This window comes from Cuculus canorus, chromosome 9, assembly GCF_017976375.1.
Source record: "Cuculus canorus isolate bCucCan1 chromosome 9, bCucCan1.pri, whole genome shotgun sequence".
Lineage (NCBI taxonomy): Eukaryota > Metazoa > Chordata > Aves > Cuculiformes > Cuculidae > Cuculus > Cuculus canorus.
The window spans coordinates 20,943,234-20,964,335 of NC_071409.1; the positions used below are offsets into that span (position 1 = coordinate 20,943,234).

The following is a 21,102-nucleotide window of genomic DNA, read 5'->3' on the forward strand; positions in this document are numbered from 1 at the left end:
TTCTGGGTGGATATTGGCAGGTGAAGCCTCTTTTGGGAAAGGAGAGGCAGAAGTTGTGTTGTTGGAACATTTCTGCACTGTTTTTATGCTGCTTTTGTGCAGTCCTTCAGTATGTCTGTGGGTGAGGGATTTGCAAGTGGCACTGTTCTGTATTTGAAAAAAAACAGGGTGCTGCTTTGAGGGGGTTATGTATTGCCACTTTCTGTCAGCCATGGTTAGATTAGCCCTAAAATCTAGCATTGTGTGGCTCAAATTGCTTTTGCCTTGTGCTACTCATGGACTTTGAAAGCTGGGGGGTTGATCCTAGTTCCATTTAATTTAATGGCAATTTTGACATTCATTCCATGAAAGTATGTTTGGATGCTAGTGTCAAACATAGCACACATGGGGATGTTGTGGCTCGTGTTACTTCTGCAGAGGCTCTGAGAAATGTTTCTTTTCTTGAAGGAGCTCAAGGCCTCCTTTGGTGAGTACAGCAGTTTCATCTTGCTTTCCCTGCCTTTGGGGGCAGTGTGTTTTCCTTGTTGCGATATCACCGTGAAGCTGGCTGAGTTACAGGTCCATGGTCAGGTCAAGGCTTTAGACCCAAAGCCGAGCACATTGCCAGTCATGTTATGGTGTAACAGAAGGTCTCACATGGTTTTATTCATGGTTTTAACAATGTGCTGTAGAAACAGAGTGCAATCTTAGCTTTCCATCTGTAAGTTTCCTTTAGTTTCTGATAAGGGGAGAAGTGCAGAGCTTGCACTGCTCTCCAGGGTCAAAAGTGACCTCTGCAGAGCTGGGAGGTTCATTTTCCCAGGACAAATTGAGTTTTCAATGTGGGGCAGAGCCTTACAGATATGGTGAAATATAGAGGTTTGATTTGCCCTTAACTGTACATAAATACTCAGTGAGTTCATTCCAAACTTTCCATCCAGTTGTTTAAACTCTGATGAGACCTGTGACAATATGACAGAAGAGTGTTAGGAGAAATTACAGACTTGGCAGCATTCTATCGAGTTAACAGACCCTGATGCCATGTAATTGCTGGTGAGAAATCTTTGTTATTTGAAAAAGGCATCAGGAAGCCATAAAATCTGACGTTTAACCACACCACAATTAAGCTCAGATATTGATAGTGGAAATTAGAGCAAAACTGCTGAGACACAGCTGTACTTGCAAGTTTAACGTATACCAAAATTAGAGTATTTTTAGGGTATTCCTCGGGTTGTAGAGTGCAGGGTAGCCCGACTAATATTGTGAAAAACACATCTTGATTTTCACACCCTTAGATGCTGTTAATAACCTATAATATTACAGACTAGTCATACTGCTTAAAATATTTAGGATTTCAGGGTCTACAAAATCCACATGAGAAATGTATATCTTGATAGTGCTGGAAGCTCAGCTGGCAGAGTGAATGCCTTTCAAGCTCCAAGACTCAAACCATTTGAACAGTGTTATGTGTTTGGGACAGCTGGGGAGAAGCTATTGAAAAGTACTGGAGCAAAATCACACAAAATCAACAGTTGAGTCTCTGCAATTTGGCCACTCACCTAGAAGTACTCTGCAGTGCTCAAGGGAGCATGAAACAGAATATTTTTCCAACAAGTGGGTTAAGTACATTTGTTGTAATTAAAACGAGACAAAGAAACACTGGTTACCAGAGTTTATATAATGAGTAAAATGGCATATAATGAAGGTTAAGGCTAAAGGACGGAGGTGGGAGATCTGGTAGTGCTGAAGAAAACCTTACCAGTTCCTGTCCCAACCCAGATGGTTATCATCATACTGCTTTGGAAACCACCACTACCTTGGACCTATGCCTTGGTATAAAAAGAAAGAAAGAAGCTGTTCCTGAAGCATGGGCTCAGGCAGTGTCAAAGGAAGGATGGCATTTCTAGGGAAAGGTATCATTTATTGAGATTTAGGTATCATCTTGGGAAGGCAAGATGATACCTTTTTCTGGTGTCAGTTTTCTGCCTGAATTGGCACTTTTGTGGAACAGGGCATTTCTCCTGCCAGGTGTCAATATGACAATAAATGGAGAATCCACTCTGTTGTGGCTGATATCAAAGTAAAAATTCATTATTATATTTTACATGCAGTAAGGGTGGCACCCAAGTTTCTATATGGTACTGGCTGTGGATTAAATGTCTTTGTACTATGAGAGGTTTTAAAACCTATTTTTCCACAATGATACTTGCATGCCTAATGCACAGATATAGCTGCTGTCAAGATATTATTTTGTATTTGATTATATGTAGCTCCTTGAATAGTTCATAGTTCTCTATAGCTGAGAGTGTATCTGGTGGCTTCAAAAGGTGAGATGGCTCAGCCTGCTTGAGCCTCTTACTGGTCTCACAATGCAAATAAAGCATTTTTCTGCATCCTGGCTTACTTGTTTCTCCACTTGACACATGCATTGCTCAGGGAAATACTTAGAGGGGTTGCAACATTGCTCATGTTTGTGTACTTATTTAATTTTCTTGAATAGACTCTCCTGTAGCTACAGTGGGGATGACTAAGTGACTAGAAAATAAATAATTCCATTTTATCTGCATTTTTCTAAATTTAAGGTGAAACACTGAACGTGCAATGGTGTTTGGCTTTCAAACATCATGAGAGAATATCCGTTTAAGAAAATAATATAAACACATTAAAATATTTTTAGAAGGAAATCTGAGTTCTTCCTTAGTTGATTGCTAATCCCTCAAATATTTCTGATTTTGCTGTGAAAGATTTGCTCTTTTTTTGCAGTTGTTAAGGATTGCTAGGTAACCTAGAGTCTTAACTTAGAGATTTTCAAACCAAAAACCTAGATGCATATTTTATGGACGGCTATAGTTACACAGAAATTTGGACTTGTAACATTGTTTTTGGAATGAACATTTTTTATAACAGATCCAGCTAAAATCTCTTGCAGAAGATTGCCGTAGTTTTGTGTGTTTCCAGCTGCGGGATAATTCTGATTTCCAGATTTTGTGACTTGTATCCATCTAAATTGATACTAGGATTAGCCTGTAGTGCTCGGGAGAGAAGTGGAAGCTGAAGGAACTGCTGCTCTCAAATTTTGCAGCCAGCAATTCGATGATAAAGAAAAAAATGCTGTAGAATACTTAGGAATTAAATGGGGCCTGTTCCCATGTTCCCCTATAGCGAGATTCCCTATGGCATCAATGCAGAGTTTTGTTGGAGCAAGCCCAAGAAACCAATGTCTATTATGTATGTTTATATATTTCAGCCATAAAACACACCCTGGGACAAAGAGAATTTGTTGTGATATAGTTGTGCTTGGGTCATGATTAGAGTGCCGTAGACCAGTTTAAGTGAAAAGCCATTAATTTGAATTTTATCTCATTTTGTGGGTCTAGAGCTGAGCATTATCTAATCAGGTATTGGTTAGCTAAAGTAGAAATCGAACAGGAGGGCACTGGACAAGGGGAAAGGTTGACCTTTTTTGCAGTTTGTCACTGAGGTTTTAGTATTTGCCGGCAGCCTGAATATCCGAGGAGGTCAGGAGACTGTTGCTCAGTGGTTGTTTGAAAAGGGAAAATTGACTGCTTCTTAATCAACAAAGAAAACAAGCTTTTAAGGGATGGCAGTAATTTTTTTTAAACAAAAGCAAGAGAACACAAATTTAATGATTTCATCATAGTTCATGCCCTGCTATGAAAAACAACTGGGGAGAGTATTTCAAAGAAAGCCTTTAAACAGGTTGCAAAAGCACATCTTAGACTAGCATCTTCTGGAATACGTAGAATATTCAAATTCATGTCTGTTACTGCTATAGCAAACTCGATCTCATTCATAGGTGCAATTTCTTCATAGCTTTTTTTTATCTTAAACTTTTATTTCTTCACTAGGAAGGTAAAGCCAGGAGCAATAATCTGTAATAAATCAAACTTGTCACAGAAGTAAAAAATATTTTAGAGCTTTATAAAGTAGCACATAATCTCTTTATAGAGCACAGTATATTTTCCTGTCATGACAGTGAGGCTGAAAAACATCTCAGATTTCGTAGAGTATGCTTGAGTTGATGCTATTAATTCTAAATGGAAATTAGGAGGCTGTTTGTCTATTTGCTTACCTCTCCTCTAATACATTTGATGTGCATCTTCAGGGAAAGCTAGACAGCTTATTAAAAATTGTTTTGGAGTAAACCCTTCCCACTGATCTATAGGGACAGACCAGAATAGCTGCAATTTTAAGTTTTAATTCTGCGTTCTTTGGCTTTATTTTGGCATTTCTTTAAATTTAAATCTTGGTTTATTTGAGAATCTGCATTCTAGTTGGGCCCATATATCTCTATAAAAATTAAATAATAAGTTACAAATTGTAAAGGTGTATGTTTTTAGAGTTAGAATCTAATGTATATGTTCCCAAATTTAGTTTGTAGCCCCTAAATTGATAGCCTTGTCTTGCTTTTAGCATCCAATATCTTTCACTGTAATAAAGAGGACTTACTGGCTGATTCTGCTCTGTGTATCGATATTATCCCCCATTTTGGGGTTCTTTCCTTTCCCTTTAGTAAACCTTTGTCAGAATGTTGAAAGCAGCATCTGTCCCTTTTTATAAAAACAGAACAAGAAGCAGCATCTTTTAAATAACGGCAAAGGGCTCTCAAAACTCAACTCTTAATGAACAACACTGGTGCTGAGCAAAATAACTTACTTGTAGTCAGTGAAATCACAGTTGGATTTCGCAAAAAGGAAAAATGAAAAGAACACTTGGAATATTTTTCTTTGGGATACAGTGTTTATCCCAGTGTTAAATGAAACCCCCTGAATTTTCTGCTGTTGTCTGGCACTTTTCTCACTGCATTCACTTGCAGACTGAATCTTAACCTCTTGTTGAATCACTTTTAAGAGCATTAACGTGCAAAGCGACTCCAAACTGGACCGGGTGGTTGGAAAGTGGGGAGATTCCTTGCCTACGTTTTCTCCTTGCCTATGGATTTCAGCAGTATAAGAACTCCGGGAACCTTTGCAAAATTATTATTGAAGCAAAACCAGGAATAGGCATATGGGTTGTTCCGTTCTTTGAAATTGAAAAGGAGTAATTTGTTTTATAGCAGGGGCAGGGCTACTTTTTCATCAATACAAGACCAACCCAGCTTTGCAGACAGTATTTTCTCCCCCAGGGCAACAGACTATACACTTCTTGCAGCTGCAGGTGGGGGTGACATCCTTACCTTTTCTTCAATCACATAGGTGATGTTTTATCCCATTTGGAGCTCAGCTTTGCAAGGCATAGAGCACTCTGGCTGAGATCCAATAAAGCACTTAGGCACGGGCTTATCATCAACAGGATTACCCAGGTGTTTGACTTGAGCATGTGCTTAGCTGCTGTGTTAAGCATTCTGTTAGGGACAGAGTGTTCAGTGCCACATAGGATGGAGTTCATACCACATATCTTGCCCGGGGTGAGTATGTTCAAGGGTGCTTAAGACAGCCCCTCAAAAGTTGCGTATAACAAAGACGTTGCTTATGGTGCTGCTAACATTACCAGTCTGAATTCTTCTGTAATTTGCATCCACGTCTTGTGTTGAGGCTGTAAGTCAGATGCTACCACAGCAACAGGAGGTGATGTCTGTTGAATAGCCCAGCCAGCTACCTACCTGGCTGTTAACACCAGCTTTCTCTCCGCTCAGAAGGCAGGCAGTTTATAATTATAAATGAGCAAATATCAGGTCCTTGAATAGAAAGATGAGCAGATGGACTTGTGATTAGTATTGACAGCAAAAGGGAGCTGTTGGTCCTTTGGGTTGTTTCATTCAGGTAGAAGTATGTTAGGACATAGGCACAGAGTAGTCTGCTCTTGTCTTTCTGTTCCATAGTTCCATTCTCCTTCATAATTTTTTGATTAATGGTATTAAACAGTCTCACATTGTGAGGCCAGTGGGAATCGATGCCCTATTTCTTGGACAAAGACCACAAACTTCCCTTGCTCAGGTAAAGCTGTTGCTGGCTGGAAGGTGGAGCAGGAAGAAAATCTGCAAAGCTCCTTCTTTGGCTCAACTATGGAGCTATTCCCAGAAAACTTTCCAAACCACATCGCGAGAGGTAGCTGAGAAGCTGTAGTGGCTGCCAGAAGGGAGGTGCCGCTCCCTCCTGCCCTGAGCTAGCTCTGTTCACCAGGGCTGCTGCTCATGGAGCTCACGAATCACTGAGCCAACACAAAGCCAATGTGGCACCAACATCAGGAAGAGATTTTGGATGGTGCACGAGGCAGAGCGGGTGCTGGTGTGGCACAACTCTGAAATCTCACATAAAAGAGGTGAGGCAGCACCTTTGTCTCAATTAAACCTGAAAATGGTTTGTGTACAACTATTTCTTCAACTGTGGTGGATGCTCCCCCGTGTCCTTGACCTTGGGGGCAGGAAATCACCCATTTCATGTCAGAGTCTAAAGCTAACGAAACGTCTCTATAGATCTGAGTATGTATTCCCCACAAAGCCAGTGAGGTTTTAATTTAATCAGGAGGAGCTTTAATTCCTGAGGGAAGCAGACTGAAAACATAAGGGTCAAGTGGACTTAGAAGAAGGAGAGGGAGAAGGAAATTTTGTTACTTTCTTCAGAGCGGACTTGGGGCAACGTTTCAGAAATTTGTATTCCTCTTCAAAATATTATTCACTCAAACATGATGCTGGTAGAGTATATTTGAGTTCAGTAGCACTTTGTCCAAGCAAGTAACAGCTCTAAACAAACTGAGAGAAAAGCAGACATAGGAATAGATCTGAGATATTATAGAAATATGAAGAAAAATCATTGTGAGATATGCCAATGTCCTTTTGAAAGATAAAAACTGTAAATTGAATTTAGCTATTAAAAAAGACAACATTAGGAAGAAAAATAAAAAGACAGAACTGAAGAGAATAATAATTGCATCTAATAGAACTGACAAAAAATCGTAATTCTTCCCATTAAATAAACATGTTATAAAGAATTTATTATGAAATGCTACATTATGCAAGCCAGGATTCAAAGATGAGTTCTTTGCATTAAATACAGTAGATGCCATTAAGGAAAACAGTCAATATGTCACTAAGCCACTGCCTGTAAAATTAAATTGATTTGGTAAATGTAAGTAAGATAGATCTGTTTGCTTTCATCATCAATTTTGAGTGGGTGAACAGGTGATGTCACCAACCTGGGAGCGATAAAGATGCAGGACCATCTGGAAAGCTTTGTGATGGATGGGCAACTGCTTTTGGATAGTGACAGTGCTGTGGTACTTTGTCACTTGGGATGCAATACTTAATAACTTTTCAATACCATCATAATAAATTTCACTGCCTTATTAATATAGAAATGGTGAGTTATTACTGTGATGGCTATTGTAAATAACAAGAGATGCAGCTGTCAAAAGCTGATTGTTTGGGCATGTTTCTTTAAGCAACACAGTTGACTTGGGATAATCAACGTATGTCTATACCAGCAGAGTTTATTGCTCTTGTCAAAAGAAAAAGCTGCATTATTCAAAAATTATATGAAGTCCATAATAAACAAGTTTAATATATTATCAGACTTTTCCTATAAGTTTCCTAACACAGAACAATATATCACTTTTAATAATGCCTTTCCATGTACAATAATATCCTTACGCTGTAATAATGTCCTTTCCTAAATATTCACCAAACAGAGAACTTCTGAAAAAACAGAATGGTATCTCTCACTCATCAGAACACTTACAAAATTAAATCTCCCTATTTCATTAAAAGGCTACTTTGGATGTAAAGCTGATGGACTCTAGCTGTGTCTTTCTTTTTTTTTTTTTCCATTTTAATTGAACAGATGTAGTTAAAAGTCATCTATGACAAAGAAATACAGACGAAATTATAACCATGTGTCCCTAAATACTGGCAGGAAAGAGCATCTGTGGGTGTTTTATGAAAGCCTAGGACTGCTCCGTGACATTGCTGCTAATGTCCTCGATCTGAGGACCGGAGAGAAACGAAATGCATAGATAGTTGTTAGCAGAAGATGAATTACCAGATCAATCATTTAGCACCATTCAGAGTATTTTACCATTGTTCCCTGAGAAGATAATTAAATCAATGATGTCTTTCTTGTTTGTGCCTCTTTACACAAATTTGTAAAGAATATCCAAAGCTCCTCAAACATATTATTTCTGGATATTTTTTTTTTTTAAACCCTACAGACTTTGCCTTTCAGGCTCTAGCTTTGTCCCTCTTTTCAATTAAACGTCTCCACCATTTCTATGACTGCTGAAAAGAAAGCCAGCAGTCTATTAACAGGCAATAAAGTTCAGGAAGCCCAAGACTAGTTTCTTGGGTCAGAGGTGAAAATTACATACTAAATGAAACAAAGGTGTGTCTTGATGGCTCAACAAGCAGTGGAGAGAGGAGTGTACATGTGGGCTGGAGGAGACGGTCATCATTAAACAGGAGCAAATGAAGACAGGATTTAGTGTACGGCAGAATGCTTATTAACCCAAATGAACACACGCACTTCAGAGGATATAGCACTGAGGTTTCCATTTAAACCATCGCATGATTTAACAGCACTATTGAAATCTGGGCATTTGGTCTAATAAAGACATTACTAACCTTTAAAAGCAAACCAAAAATCTAAACACCGGCTTGCTGGAATCAGCAGGCTGGGAGGTGTTCGTCAGAATGATCAAAAATATACTTACTCGGAAGTAAAGAACAGAAAACAGTATTTGTTTTCAAAAAACAGCACATTTCCACCCCGGAGAATACTAATATAGAATTGTATTGAGGTGATAGCCCTCATGTTTCCTGGCAGAATGGTACATAGCACACGCAGGAGTGAAGACACAGATTGTCATAATCCAGCCCAATATTATGTGATAGCTTTAGCTTTGGCGTTAATTTGGAAAAAATGAGAAACGTTAAGTAGGCATTCCTTTAAAATACGGTCCTAGCATTTAGTGTGGAAAGATGTAAAAGATCCCACAAAAGGCATAACATTTCATCAGGTGAAGCCTATGGTGTAAAGGGACTCTTGTGTATAGTGGGTTTCCCAAAATGTTGTCCTTAGTTTTAGCCTGATGAAGTGTATTGGCAGCTTACACAAAACGCACTTGGGTTTGGTGAGTTTTTACATGCTGTGTTGGAGTTCTGGTGTGTATCTGCTCAGGATTTCTGAGAGTAACTTTCAATGCCCTCCTGTTTTCTTGAAATGGCCTCAAGTGGTAAATTGGCTCTCACAAAGCATAGCTATTGACTACACATGTATTTTATTCAAAATTAAATCTGAATATTCATGTTTTCTAAGATATTTACAGTCAAAGTATTTTTGTTGCTTACAGCAGCAGTTACTTCCAAGCCATGACAGCAACACTGATCTTGTGCAAAAATGTAAATCTCTTCTTGATAGGAAAATAGAAGTTTGGGTACGGAAAATATTCAGTGTTACCACTTTTACAGGAAATATTCTTTAAAGACAGATTTTAAGCATGATGACCTCTGCATAAGCCAAAATTTGCATGTAAACATGGAAGAAATATTTTTTCTTACTAATGTTAACTTAATGTTTACCTATTTGGAATACCTGTGTGTGTAGGCATCGAAATGAGCAATTAACAAGGAGGAGATAAACCATTTTTCTGTCTCTCTTTAGTGTTAAAACCAGAAATGATCCTACCAAGCCCTCTGTGTCCACAGAGGAAGATGATGCAGATGCTCAGTACAGAAAGGGAGAGCTGCCATCTGCTGCAGTGCTTTTTCACACCTGTTCAATTTTCTTTTGCACAGAAAACAATTTAATACAATTTCCCCTCAGTTGAGATTATGCAAAGAAAGCTTTTTTCTTACTTGTTTGAAGATCTGTGGTCTCAAAGTGCAATTGCCTACCTGACCCTAGGCAGTACACCTCTCTCTTCTTCCTTCATCACTCTTTTCTTGCTTCTTGCATGGCTGATGCTCTTGAAGTCACTGGGGATCCTTACTCATCCTTGTGAAAAACTCTGTAATTTCCTTCTGCCCAGTCTCTTCCACATCCTGTGCCAGTCCCATCCATCTCTGCCTCTTACATCTGCCCTTCATCTTCCTCAGTTTATTTTTCAGCAAGTCACTGCTATGATGGTCATCTTTACCTTTGACACTGACCACGCGCGCAGTCTGCTAACCGGGCTGTGATTGCCTTTTAGTGCCTGCACATATTTTGATTTTCTGCTGCCTCCTTTCCTGACTCTGCTCTCCTCACATCAACATTTCAGTGTCCCTCAGTCCCTTCAGGCTCGGTGCTTTGCTGTTCTTGGGGACACAGTCCTACCCACACCTTCCTACAGTCTTTCCTCTGCTAGAAACATCACCACCACCGACCTTGGCCAAGCAGCTCAATCCCTGCCGGTGCAAGGCTCCACTACTCTATCTAAAAAGTTAACTTCCTCAAATCATCTCCCAAATTTGATGGCTAGCATTGTCAAAAAAAGACATCTCAACTTCTGTCCTCAAAGCTTGTTCCTTCCCATTTGTGCAAGTGAAGCTGAATAAAACGTGTTTTAGGCAGAAATAACGATGCCCGGTTTTCACACTAGTTTAACAGATTATTTCAAAATTACAACTTTAGCAGAGGCTGCTGCGTGTGTAAAGAAACCCTCGTGGTAGGGATTTGGCTCCATAAGTGTCACTTGTTTGGCATTTGCATTCAAATACTTTTGTGCTTCTGGAGGATTTTTAAGACTTGACTATCTGCTCCCACCACCCATGGCAACAATGCACAAGTAGAAGGTGAAAATTCTGTTTTTCAGCCCCAGCATTCCTGAATAAAATTTAGTTGATTGCAACAGTATCATTTTGGGTGTGATTTTTAGCCGGTTTGAGTTTGAATGGGTTTAGAATAGGTGCTTGAGGGGCTTTTGTCCCCATGCTAATGCCCCTACAGCAGTGGGAGTCAGGAGGAGTGAAATGATGACCTGAAATAGAAAACGGCTCCAAACAGAGCAGGATTAATGTGCAATAGGGCCCTCGTCCTATCTAGCCAACCCGTGCCCTACCCAATCTGGGATTCCCACCAAACCCACTGCCACCGAGCCCCCAGTCCTTCCACAGCAAAGAAATCCCCCCAAGTGGCTCCTGCGCAGCCCTGGCGGGACCCCGAGCTGTGTGCCCTGCTGAACCTTAAACAGCAGAGGGTTCAAAACCCAATTTGCCTGGTTCTGGCGGGCTTTGCATAATATTTTTATGAGACAGATACATTTGATGTGTTTGGAAAATTCAGCAATAGCGTTCCCTGTGATACTGCTAGGCTTGCTCTGTAGTACTGAAGAAGAAGAAGGAAAAAAAAAAGGCTTAGTGTTGGGAATTATAAATAATTTGATGCAACAGGTTTAAGTTACCATTTTTGTGGTGAAAAGAAAAGCTTAGCATGATCCAGATTTTCCTTGGTTTCCTCCCATTCTGCTGAGAAGCAGAGGTATTCACATTTCTTTGTCTAACAGTTTTATAATGTCTTAAGAGATTAACAGTGAGCATGAATGAGGGGCTGAGGATTAGACGACAAAAAGCCTGGGCCGTCCACTACCTTGTTTGCACATTTTACATTTTTCAGCATTGCCGAGCGAGTATAGAAACTAAGGAAAGATAATAAGGACCAGAGTCCCAAAAGTGTTTAGTGATTCAAAAAAATTCAGATGCCATGTCAGAACTGACAGAATGATGGAGCATTATGTGGCAGGACCTACTTTTTTGTCTTAGGGTAAGCTCTTGCCCTGAGTGAATGCAGATGTTATCGCAGGATCCCAGACAGACAGTCAGTGAAATGTGACAAGCTGTCAGCAAAGTTACACTACGTTGAGTTTGCTAAAATATCCCAAAGCTTTATACATGACTTTATATATATATATATATATATATATAAAGAAAAAAACTCTTAGCTCAATCAGTTGGGAAAAAAAAGCATTGGGAGGGAAATGGTTACAGTAACATTTCCAGGCAGGAATCCTTTGAATCAATCAGACATGGCTGTAGAAGTTTTTTTTTTTTAAGAGTGGAGGAAAATTATCATCTGAAATATTTGGAAGATTGTGTTTGCATCGGTAAAATCTCTGAAAGCAAAACGCGTGCATGGTAAGGCTGTTAACCACAGGTCATACCGTGTCTGTCATTCCCCGAGTGATTTGGGTATTTACCTCTGTGAAATGCTTAGTCAAATCAGTATAGAAGTGAATCCTGTCGGTCCTCAGCTTTCTCTTTATCAGGGTATCAGCTTCAAAATAGGTGGTTTATAAGCAGTTGTAATTAATTTACAATTAATTTACTGTTTGGGGTTGGAATTTTTCTTTTTTTTTTTTTTTGATATCTCAGAAATAGACACAAACAAGCTGGTAAAATTGCCAGCTGAACGGCAAAAAGCTTGTAAAGTGAACTGGTTAAAACACGCTCAGAAAAAAATATGTCAGGAAAAATTGATAAAAATGGGCTGGATTCAGATGCTCTCAAGTCATCGTGAGGCTCAGAAAATGACTTTTGTTTTGAATGCTGAGTCTGCAAGAAATTTGATTTGTAAAAATTGTAACGAGATACAGGCTTTTCAGATTTGGAGTAGAAAAATAAGGGCTCTATTCTGCATAATCTTTAAGTCTCAAGGATTCAGCAGTGAAGCGATGTTATTTATACACCAAGGCACTCCTGGGATTGTGCTCAGCCTTAGTTCTTCATTACTTAAAAAATATAAATGTATAATGGGAAACTCAAATATTTTTACACATGCAACTGATTTTCACTTTTGAATTGACTGCATCAGATTCAAGCTTTTACATTATTAGAGAGGAGGTAGCCTAAAACCTATATTTTCTATTTAGTTTGCAGATTTATTTTAAAGGTATATTTCCTTATAGAGACGCGTAGATTTTGATTTGAAAACACCAAAGTTAATTGTATATCTGTTTTGTAAGTAATTGTATATATCATTCTCAGGAACCCCCTTAATAGTCTATATTCTTCTCTTATTATTGTTAGCTTAAACTTAAATTTAATGAGAAAGCTGTTTATAGTGGCGCAAACATATATTTTCCTAGAATACGAGTTGTGGTACGTTCAATCTCTTCTAAGCAGTGCAGAATAATGCATGTGATTTATAATCAATTTGGGTCTCCCTTTGCATAAGATGATCCTGCATTATTTGTTTCCATATACTGAAAATATTAATTTACTTTTAGAAGCAGGGGAGAAAGGGAAACATACCCCGCCACGATTTAGAGTAATTTGTGTTGTAACAAAATGTATTACCAGACAATGCAACAACCTTTCCTGATTTGGAAAAAAAGGATGCAAAAGACACTTAGGAGATAACATCTCACACAGTTTACCCTGAAGTAAACAATCCAACTAAATTATGCATATGGAGGAAAGGGCTGAGAATATGTTTAGCTGGTAATCGCACTCATGCTGAAGTTTTAAATTTCATCTGTCTGCTCAGATCTATTGTAATCCATTAAGTGGCTTCCTTTTTTTCCGACAAATTGAATGCTGCAACTGCAAGGAGCTCTTTTGTTCTTTTAATTCAGTCAGCATGGAAATGATTTTCTCATTTCAGGCCCTTTTCTGTCCTCTCTTCATTGTGTCAATAAAATAGAGTTGTGCAGAGCTGCTCTAATCAGCTTAGAGTGCTAATTCATTGCACTGGGATGCTATCTGGGTCCAGCTACAGGTGGGCACTATAAGGGGTCAGTCTCCAGGGGAGGCTAATTGTGTCTCTCTTGGGTCTTGTTTGCAGAATAACTGAAATCTCAAACCCTAACTTAAGAAAGGAAGGGAAAATGCACAAACACAGGCGTATAGGAGCACGCACACTCTTTAGACGCACAACTTGGTCTCAAAGTTGTTTCCATTTTGACACTGTTTGAGGAAGGGAATGCTTTAATTCAGTGTCAGGAGATTAATAAGAAACTGTGAAGGCTGGTTTTAAAATTTAAATAAGAATTCAGTCATTTTGAGATACATATGTGCAAGAAATCAATGGATGCCGTGATGTTGGTGAGGGGTTTTGGGGAAGGCTGGCCTTTCAACTTCTGAAACTTTCAAAAGACTAATGGAAACCAAGAAAATATCATTATTTGGAATAACAAATCCTCTCTGTGTGTGCCAGCCTTCAGCAAGCTTTACACAAGGGGAGCCAGGGTATGTTGAGCATGAGAGTGTTTGCCAGCCCCAAGGAGCTCAGGCAAGCGAGGCAGGTAGCCCCGGCTGCCCTGGTCCCACCACAGTGCCTAAAGCCTGTGGCAGCGTTCCTCCCGACATGGGGAGGCTGTACTGTCGCTGGGAGGCGACGCTTTCCGCTGGAGATTTTGAGCTTTATCCCGGGTCATTTTAGAGAATTGCTTAAGAAAGATCAAGAGAGGAGGAGTGCAGGGGGAATGGGAACCTCATGTTTGCCTTCTGCCTCAATATCACACAATTTGGCCTCAGAACTCTCCCTGTCACAAAAGAAAGCAGGCTTCAGGCTTCTCTTTTCTTTTTTTCTTTTTAATAGATGAGCTTAAGTTTGCAACCAGCCACAAAAAAATCTGAAAAAAGAGGTGGTGATGGGAAGGGGGAGGGGACAGCCAGTGATGTCTCCTGTCACCTTGTCCCAGGGTGGGGAGTGTGGGAGCATCCTGCCCTGGGGTACGTCCTTGCCTCTGCCAACCCTGCATCCCTGGGGCAGCTCTGGCATCTCTTCTATCAGGGACCGAACAGGAAGAGACCAAATTTCCCAGACAGACACAATAGATGCTGCCAAATCACTTCCTGATGTAATAGCAGCAACTCTGGTGATGTTACAGCACGCACAAGCCTGCTCTCAGCATTCGCTGCACAAGCCAATAGAGATGGACACAGGCAAAGTAGTAATTATGGAACTCCTACAAAAATATTCTCAGCACCTTAAAGGTGGCAGAGCATCCTCCCCGCTGGGGAGGAAGGGCATGGTTTGTTGCAGAGAAACCAGTGACTCTGTGGAAAGAAAAATGCAGTAAAAGGGGTAAAGAAAATTGAGCAAATCATAGATTTCCTTATCAAGGGAGCAAAACGTAAAAGGAACTCTAGTTGGACAGCATTTTGGTTTCATATTAAGATGAATGTTTTCCCACAGAAGGCATTTCCTGTACCTACAATTGCTCATGCAAAAATTAGGCACTTTTTTGAATTACTTTTAAAATCTCCAGCCTGAAAAAAATAATTGGTTCTCTCCCAAGGTTCTTTTACCCCTGTGTGACTGAGGTTCTCAGTTGCTTAGGTGTAGGGAAAGAAGAGAGGGCATGGCTGTAGCACATGGCCTTGGGGTAGGGGCAGCTCCTCTCCTGGAGCACATGGAGTCCGGGAAATGGAGATGGAACAAAGTCTCCCAAAACCTAGTGCCTTTTCCTCAGAGAAGCCAGAGCTTGCTGCAGAAAGAATTTTAAGGCAATGTGGGCTCTGCAGGGCCCCAAAGCCTCATGCTTAGCTATGTCCACAGCTGCGGTCCCTCTTCACTCCAAAGTGAACCCAATTGAATTTGGGCAGGACTGTTTCCCATCGATAGATTTTCTACAGGAGAGATAAGCTTGTCAGTCTATTGTGGTTTTGTGGCAGAGCTGCCACCATGAAAATTAATTAACATACCTGAAGACACCCCTGAGCAGGAAATCGTAGTGCTGCTCTGTGATTCAGGGGTGAATAGGATCTCTCTATTATCAAAAACTCCATCAGGGAAGAGGAAATTAAGTTCTTAATTAGACAGTGTCCAAAGGAAGAAGTGAGGCATTGAAGAGATGAAGAAAATTGAGAGGTAGCTGATGCACATATCAGGCTAATGATAGAAAAGGAAATAGTAGAGCTTGAAAGGTCACTGACCTTATTAGGCTAGGAGAAAAGTAGTAGATCTTCAAAAGCTTTCACCTATGATAGGTTGACAATGTGTGAAGTTCTCTAGATGGTCAGAGAGGAAAGACAGCCCAGAAAGAGCATGGGAACAAATTAGGTAGATTACAGTGAACTGCATAAATGCAGCATGAAAAGCATATTTAGAAAAGGAATTCAGAGTAGAAATAGCCAGAAATGTTTCATTATTTTATGAGATTTCTTTTCAGTACAAGCTCAGGATTTTCTTTCCCAGTTAGTAATTTTATTTTTTTTTTTTGCTATCAATTAATTTTAATAATGATCCCTCACTAAGTACAAAATTTCCTTAATGAAATATTTGCTTTCTGCTAAACAAATATTTCAGTTGTAGCCAACTCTGAACATTAATTTCAGTGAGATGAAGATAGTGCTGCTAATAATAGCTTCAACATTAGTTTTTGAACATAAGAAGCACATTCTGCATCACTTAGTGAAAGCATTGCAGTTCCCATAGTGGCAAGAGACTTTTACCTTGGAATACCAAACCCGGTCAGCTGAAAGACTTTTAATGGCTGTTATAGGCTATTTTCTCAGTAGGTAAAAACTCCCTGGTTCTTTAAATGAGATATTACAAGAAACAAGTCTATAGTAAGTCAAATGAAATACCCCTAAAGCCTGTTCCTCCCAGCCTCTCTTCCTGCAGCAGTTTTATGCCAAACATAGGTGATCTCTCAGAGCCAGCAAGGCCTGATTAAAATCTTCCCTGCTGGTTCATGGACAAGCATGGGTTTGAGTTTAGAGGTAGAGTTGTTTTTCTGTCTTTCTGGTAAATGATCAAGTTTTCTTATTCTGACTCTTGGTAGGAAAGGGGGAGAAGGAATGCAAGGAAGAAAGAAGCGGAAATTAAAAATATAGCACTGCATATTTTTCATACAACAGTATCAGTCCATTTACTATGTAACATAACAGCATTTCTTCAATCAAAATAAATGTGGATAAATTCTCTGCCGATTAAAAAAATGGATACAACACCGTGATTTTTCTTTAACATAAGCAGAGTATGGCCCACTCCAACAGTACCATTATATACCCAATGTAAAGACAAACCATGAAAGAGCCTAAACTTTTATCATTTACTATGAGACAGTTTAATGGCTTGCTTTTTAAAAATGCTGTTAATAGTGAGGCTGATTTTAAGTAAATACTAACTTGTTCTGAAATCAAAAACGCCTTTGTGAGGAAGTGCTATCATGTGGCATTTCACAAATAAGACAGAAGATGCTTCCTGAATCTACCTAGAAGAGCCAACACTTTCCTACCATTGGAAGGAAAACAAACATGGTACATTTCATATGTTTTTCTGGTGCTAGTGATCCCATCCTGAAGTAGAACCACTTTGTAGGACTCCAGCTTGAAGGGCAGAAGCGCTGCCGATCCCCATTGGCAGAAGAGCAATGCATACCTTGATCCCTAGGAGGGCTCTGCTGAAAGACGTTACGGGTGCTGAAGTTCCCAGAGACAGAGAAGGGCTGCCATCCCTGATTAGATGTGGTTTGTAATAGTATCGTCCTGTTTTCACTCACCACAGTAGAACATTTCTACTAGGCTAACAAGGCATAGGGTAATGAGAAACATGCCAAGTTTAAGGGAAAGAGGAGTCGAACCTGCGAACAGGAAACAAATGTGATCAATTACCCCAAGTGTAGAGCTCACAGACACCTTATCTTAAGGCTCCTTAAAATAAGAACTTGATTGTTTCCAAATGTGTTTAAGAAGCTAGTGATAGAAACACATTAATATGAGAGACATGTGAAATTTTATTACCTCCAAAAATTGTCATTATTACTTGCTTCTAAAGATATGGAAGAATCAACACAACTGTCTAACACATGATCATAGCAATAAATCTGTGACTACTGACTCATGTGCAGACATAGAAACTGAGCTTTAGCATTACACTATTACAGTCTTCTAAACAACACTTCAAAACCAACTGGTATTTATCATGATATAAAAATTCTCCTTTACAGTTTATTTTTGTTTTATTCAGGTTTTTTATTGTTAGCATTGGATTTGTTTCTTTTCTTCAAGACAAAGAAGTCTTCCTGGTGATTATTCTTCTTTTAGGTGCTAGACCATCTGTAGCCAGCTACTGAACTTAGGTTGACACTAGAAAAGGAGATCGTTAGCTGAAATTTCTGACAAACGGTGTGTTTTGTGAAGATACATTAGGAGAAGGGAGAAATATGTAACGGCAAGCTCATACTAAGGTTTTGCTTTGACCTAAAGTTATGTGACACTCTGCTAGGTTTTTAACGTAAATCTGCTACATTTAGGACAGGAATATATTATTTTTCACAAAATTACTGCTGTCTGTAGAAATGTCACCCACAGATAAATTAGCAGGAGAAGGGAAGCCATTGTGGGAAATCTAACACGCTCTTCCCATGCATGCAAACCCCTCGGGTATCAGCAGGAGTTGTGCATGAGGCCTGATGGAGGTATACGACCCAAAACCTCATGGCTGCATTACAGTAATTGTCCGAGATGGACGTGGCGCTTCTTACCTCTAATGGATAGATTTACACAGGCTGAGACTGTGTCTCTGGAGTAAGGCAGAACGTTGCCTCTGGTTTTAACAGGAGTAACCACCAGACTCTTGTATTCCTACACACGATGGTATTCCATAGGAAAGCAATTTAAAATCTGGGCACTCAGGACTGATGTATTGGTAGGAGGAATCAAAATACAGTGTTGGTGTTTCTTGTCATTAAAAAGTCCAGACTGGATTTCAAAGGAGTCTGTTCACTTTGTAAACCTACACCTGATCCATCTTTGCATAATGCAGACTGAAATGAGGGCTAGAACCTTTAAATTTTACTAGACATCTCTTGACATAGATATTGCTTATACAAAGGGGGTTATTGCTTCATTCTGCAGGGGCAGGCTTGCATCCTTTAAAATGTGTTTGCCTCTCACCTGAGATGACACATTCAGCAGCATCTTTAACACGTTGTTCTGTTTTGAATCATTTTGTGTTTGAGATCACAATTAAATTATTTAAACATTCATGCACACTTACTAATTCCAAAAAAATAAGGTGTTTATTACAAAAAGTCATTTAGATGCAACTTCAACTCTTCAGACATTTGTTATAGTGATGTACGGGGTGGTCATTTTGGGGTACAGTGCTAATATGTAAAAATAAAAAAAAGTTTCAGGCATTTAGCTGGAATTATAGTCAATACCGACCTGTTATGGTTTATTAAAGTTCTGCACTTTCGCCTGGAGGCATTTGCCAGTGCAAAAGCAATGGCTGCTTTAACATCCGTGTACAAAAGTGGAATTTAAGAGATTAACTTGCATTTGACCTACTTAGCTCTACTGGTAATGAGAGGTGCAGGGGCACAGAATTAATTTCTCTCAATTTGTGGCTCTCAGGGGTGCTGCTAAGTTTGAGAGTGCTTGAATTGTAAGAGTCTCCTGGTGTGCTGAGAAGGTTTTGTTGCTGCACGGAGCTCTGCTAGCGGCAGGGACTGAAGTGCCGGTTTTATCTGTTTGATTAATAGCCTGATTGAGTTCTAGTGTATCTTTGAAAGAAAAAAACCCATATTTTCTCTTCCACTCGAACAGCATTTTTTTTTTTCTCACATGTGCTGATTCTCCTCTCCCACCCAGTAGCAGCAGCTTGAAACACCCGATAGACTGAGAAGTGTCTGCTGGGCCTCACTTTTAGTCTGCAGGTCTCAAGCTGGGTTTTACCTACGTGATCTGTCTCACCTCCACAATAATCTGGGATTTATTCAGAATCGGCTGCATGTTTGTTATGTGTGATATTAATGGGCTGCTCCCAGCAGTATATAACTCAGAGTGTTATTATTTGGACTGATGCGATTTTAAAAGCTAGCAAATGACTGTGCAATTACTACTCCAGCGCTGTGTCTTTACCGCAGCATTAATGCATCTAAAGAGATTTTTGGCAAAGCAATTTATACTCTCCTGAAATTGGCTGTAACTACTGAAGGTACAACATTTCCTTTTCTCCCTGAGTTTAAAAGATCTGTTTTAGTTCCTTATTGATATACTTCTTCCCTCCTGTTCTTCTTAAAGCAACCACTGTTCAGTAGAAGGTTCCTTTGTGCAGAATCAGTAGTGACACGACACGATTTATTCCAAGCTTGCTGCAGTTTATCGAGGAAGTAAACAGAGGAAGCAATAATGCACGTAGGTACTATCCTGTGTCAAATATGCATATTGAGGAGTAAGATGATAAAAGATTTCTAAAGTTTTATAAATATTTCTTATTGATTTGTCACATTATCACATAGGAATATTGGTGTTGAGGGTTTAGCTTTTCTAGAAAATTTAAAGTAAAAGCTTTCTCTGCTTCTTTGAGATGTTTAGATAAATCATAGCACAGAGGAGTGGAGACTGTGTGTTTGTGTTACTGTTTGCCATTAAACATGATATTAAGCACAGCAAAATTGCATGTTAACTATAGCAATATAAAACGTGTATCTTTTTGTTTCATAATATGTATGATGAAACAAACAACTGTGCCAGAATCCATATCAACATGTGCAATGTCCTTCTACAGGAATGCAATTGTATTGTGTAGCATTTACCTATGAATTTAATAGAGACTGATTGTCCTTAGATTCTTTTCTGGAAGTTCACAAAGCCTTTGCCAAGTTTCATTGTCAGCGCCTCCTTCGAAAGACCTGTGAATACAGGAAAATATAGCTTTCCTTTGGACCTGTGATCTATCAACAAAATGATCCTTGCTGCTTGTTTTCAGCAAGCCTGGAATGACCACTGCTTTTACCTTAATACGGTTGTTTTTGACGTGTAATTACTGTCAGAAATACATGAAGGACTTTCCTGGTTTAAAAAAAAATAATGCCTATTTTGGGGTTTTGCTGTTAAAACCTAAAAGCATATCCCTATGATGAGTTCTTAAAAATACTATCATGGCCACCCTTTTTAACTCTGGAGAAGCAAATCTTGCTGTGATGCGCCTTCTTGATTTTGTGGAAAGTTTTAAAGATCAGCTTTGCTTAAAAATCTTGAAAACTTTTGATTTTAAATATTTCTTACTCTTCTTTCATCGAAGGAAAGCTTTACTTGTTGCCATATATGCTCCAGTGAAAAGCAACAGCACCGGTACCTGTACAGAGTTAACGTCCTGCAATCCTTTCCTGCTTCTGAGAGTCAGAGGGAGTTTCCAGCTCCACTTTTCCTAGCAGCTGCCAACGTTGTCAGCACTGATCTGTCAGAAAGGATTTTTCCTGGCAAAACTTTGAAGCTCCTTTCTGACATCCCCAACA

At 39.4% G+C, this 21,102-nt stretch overlaps 1 protein-coding gene across 6 annotated transcripts in view; it reads left to right on the forward strand.

Annotated features, from left to right (window-relative positions):
- Positions 1–21,102, forward strand: part of MECOM (MDS1 and EVI1 complex locus) — a 344,439-nt gene that overhangs the window by 154,256 nt on the left and 169,081 nt on the right. The window lies entirely within an intron of this gene.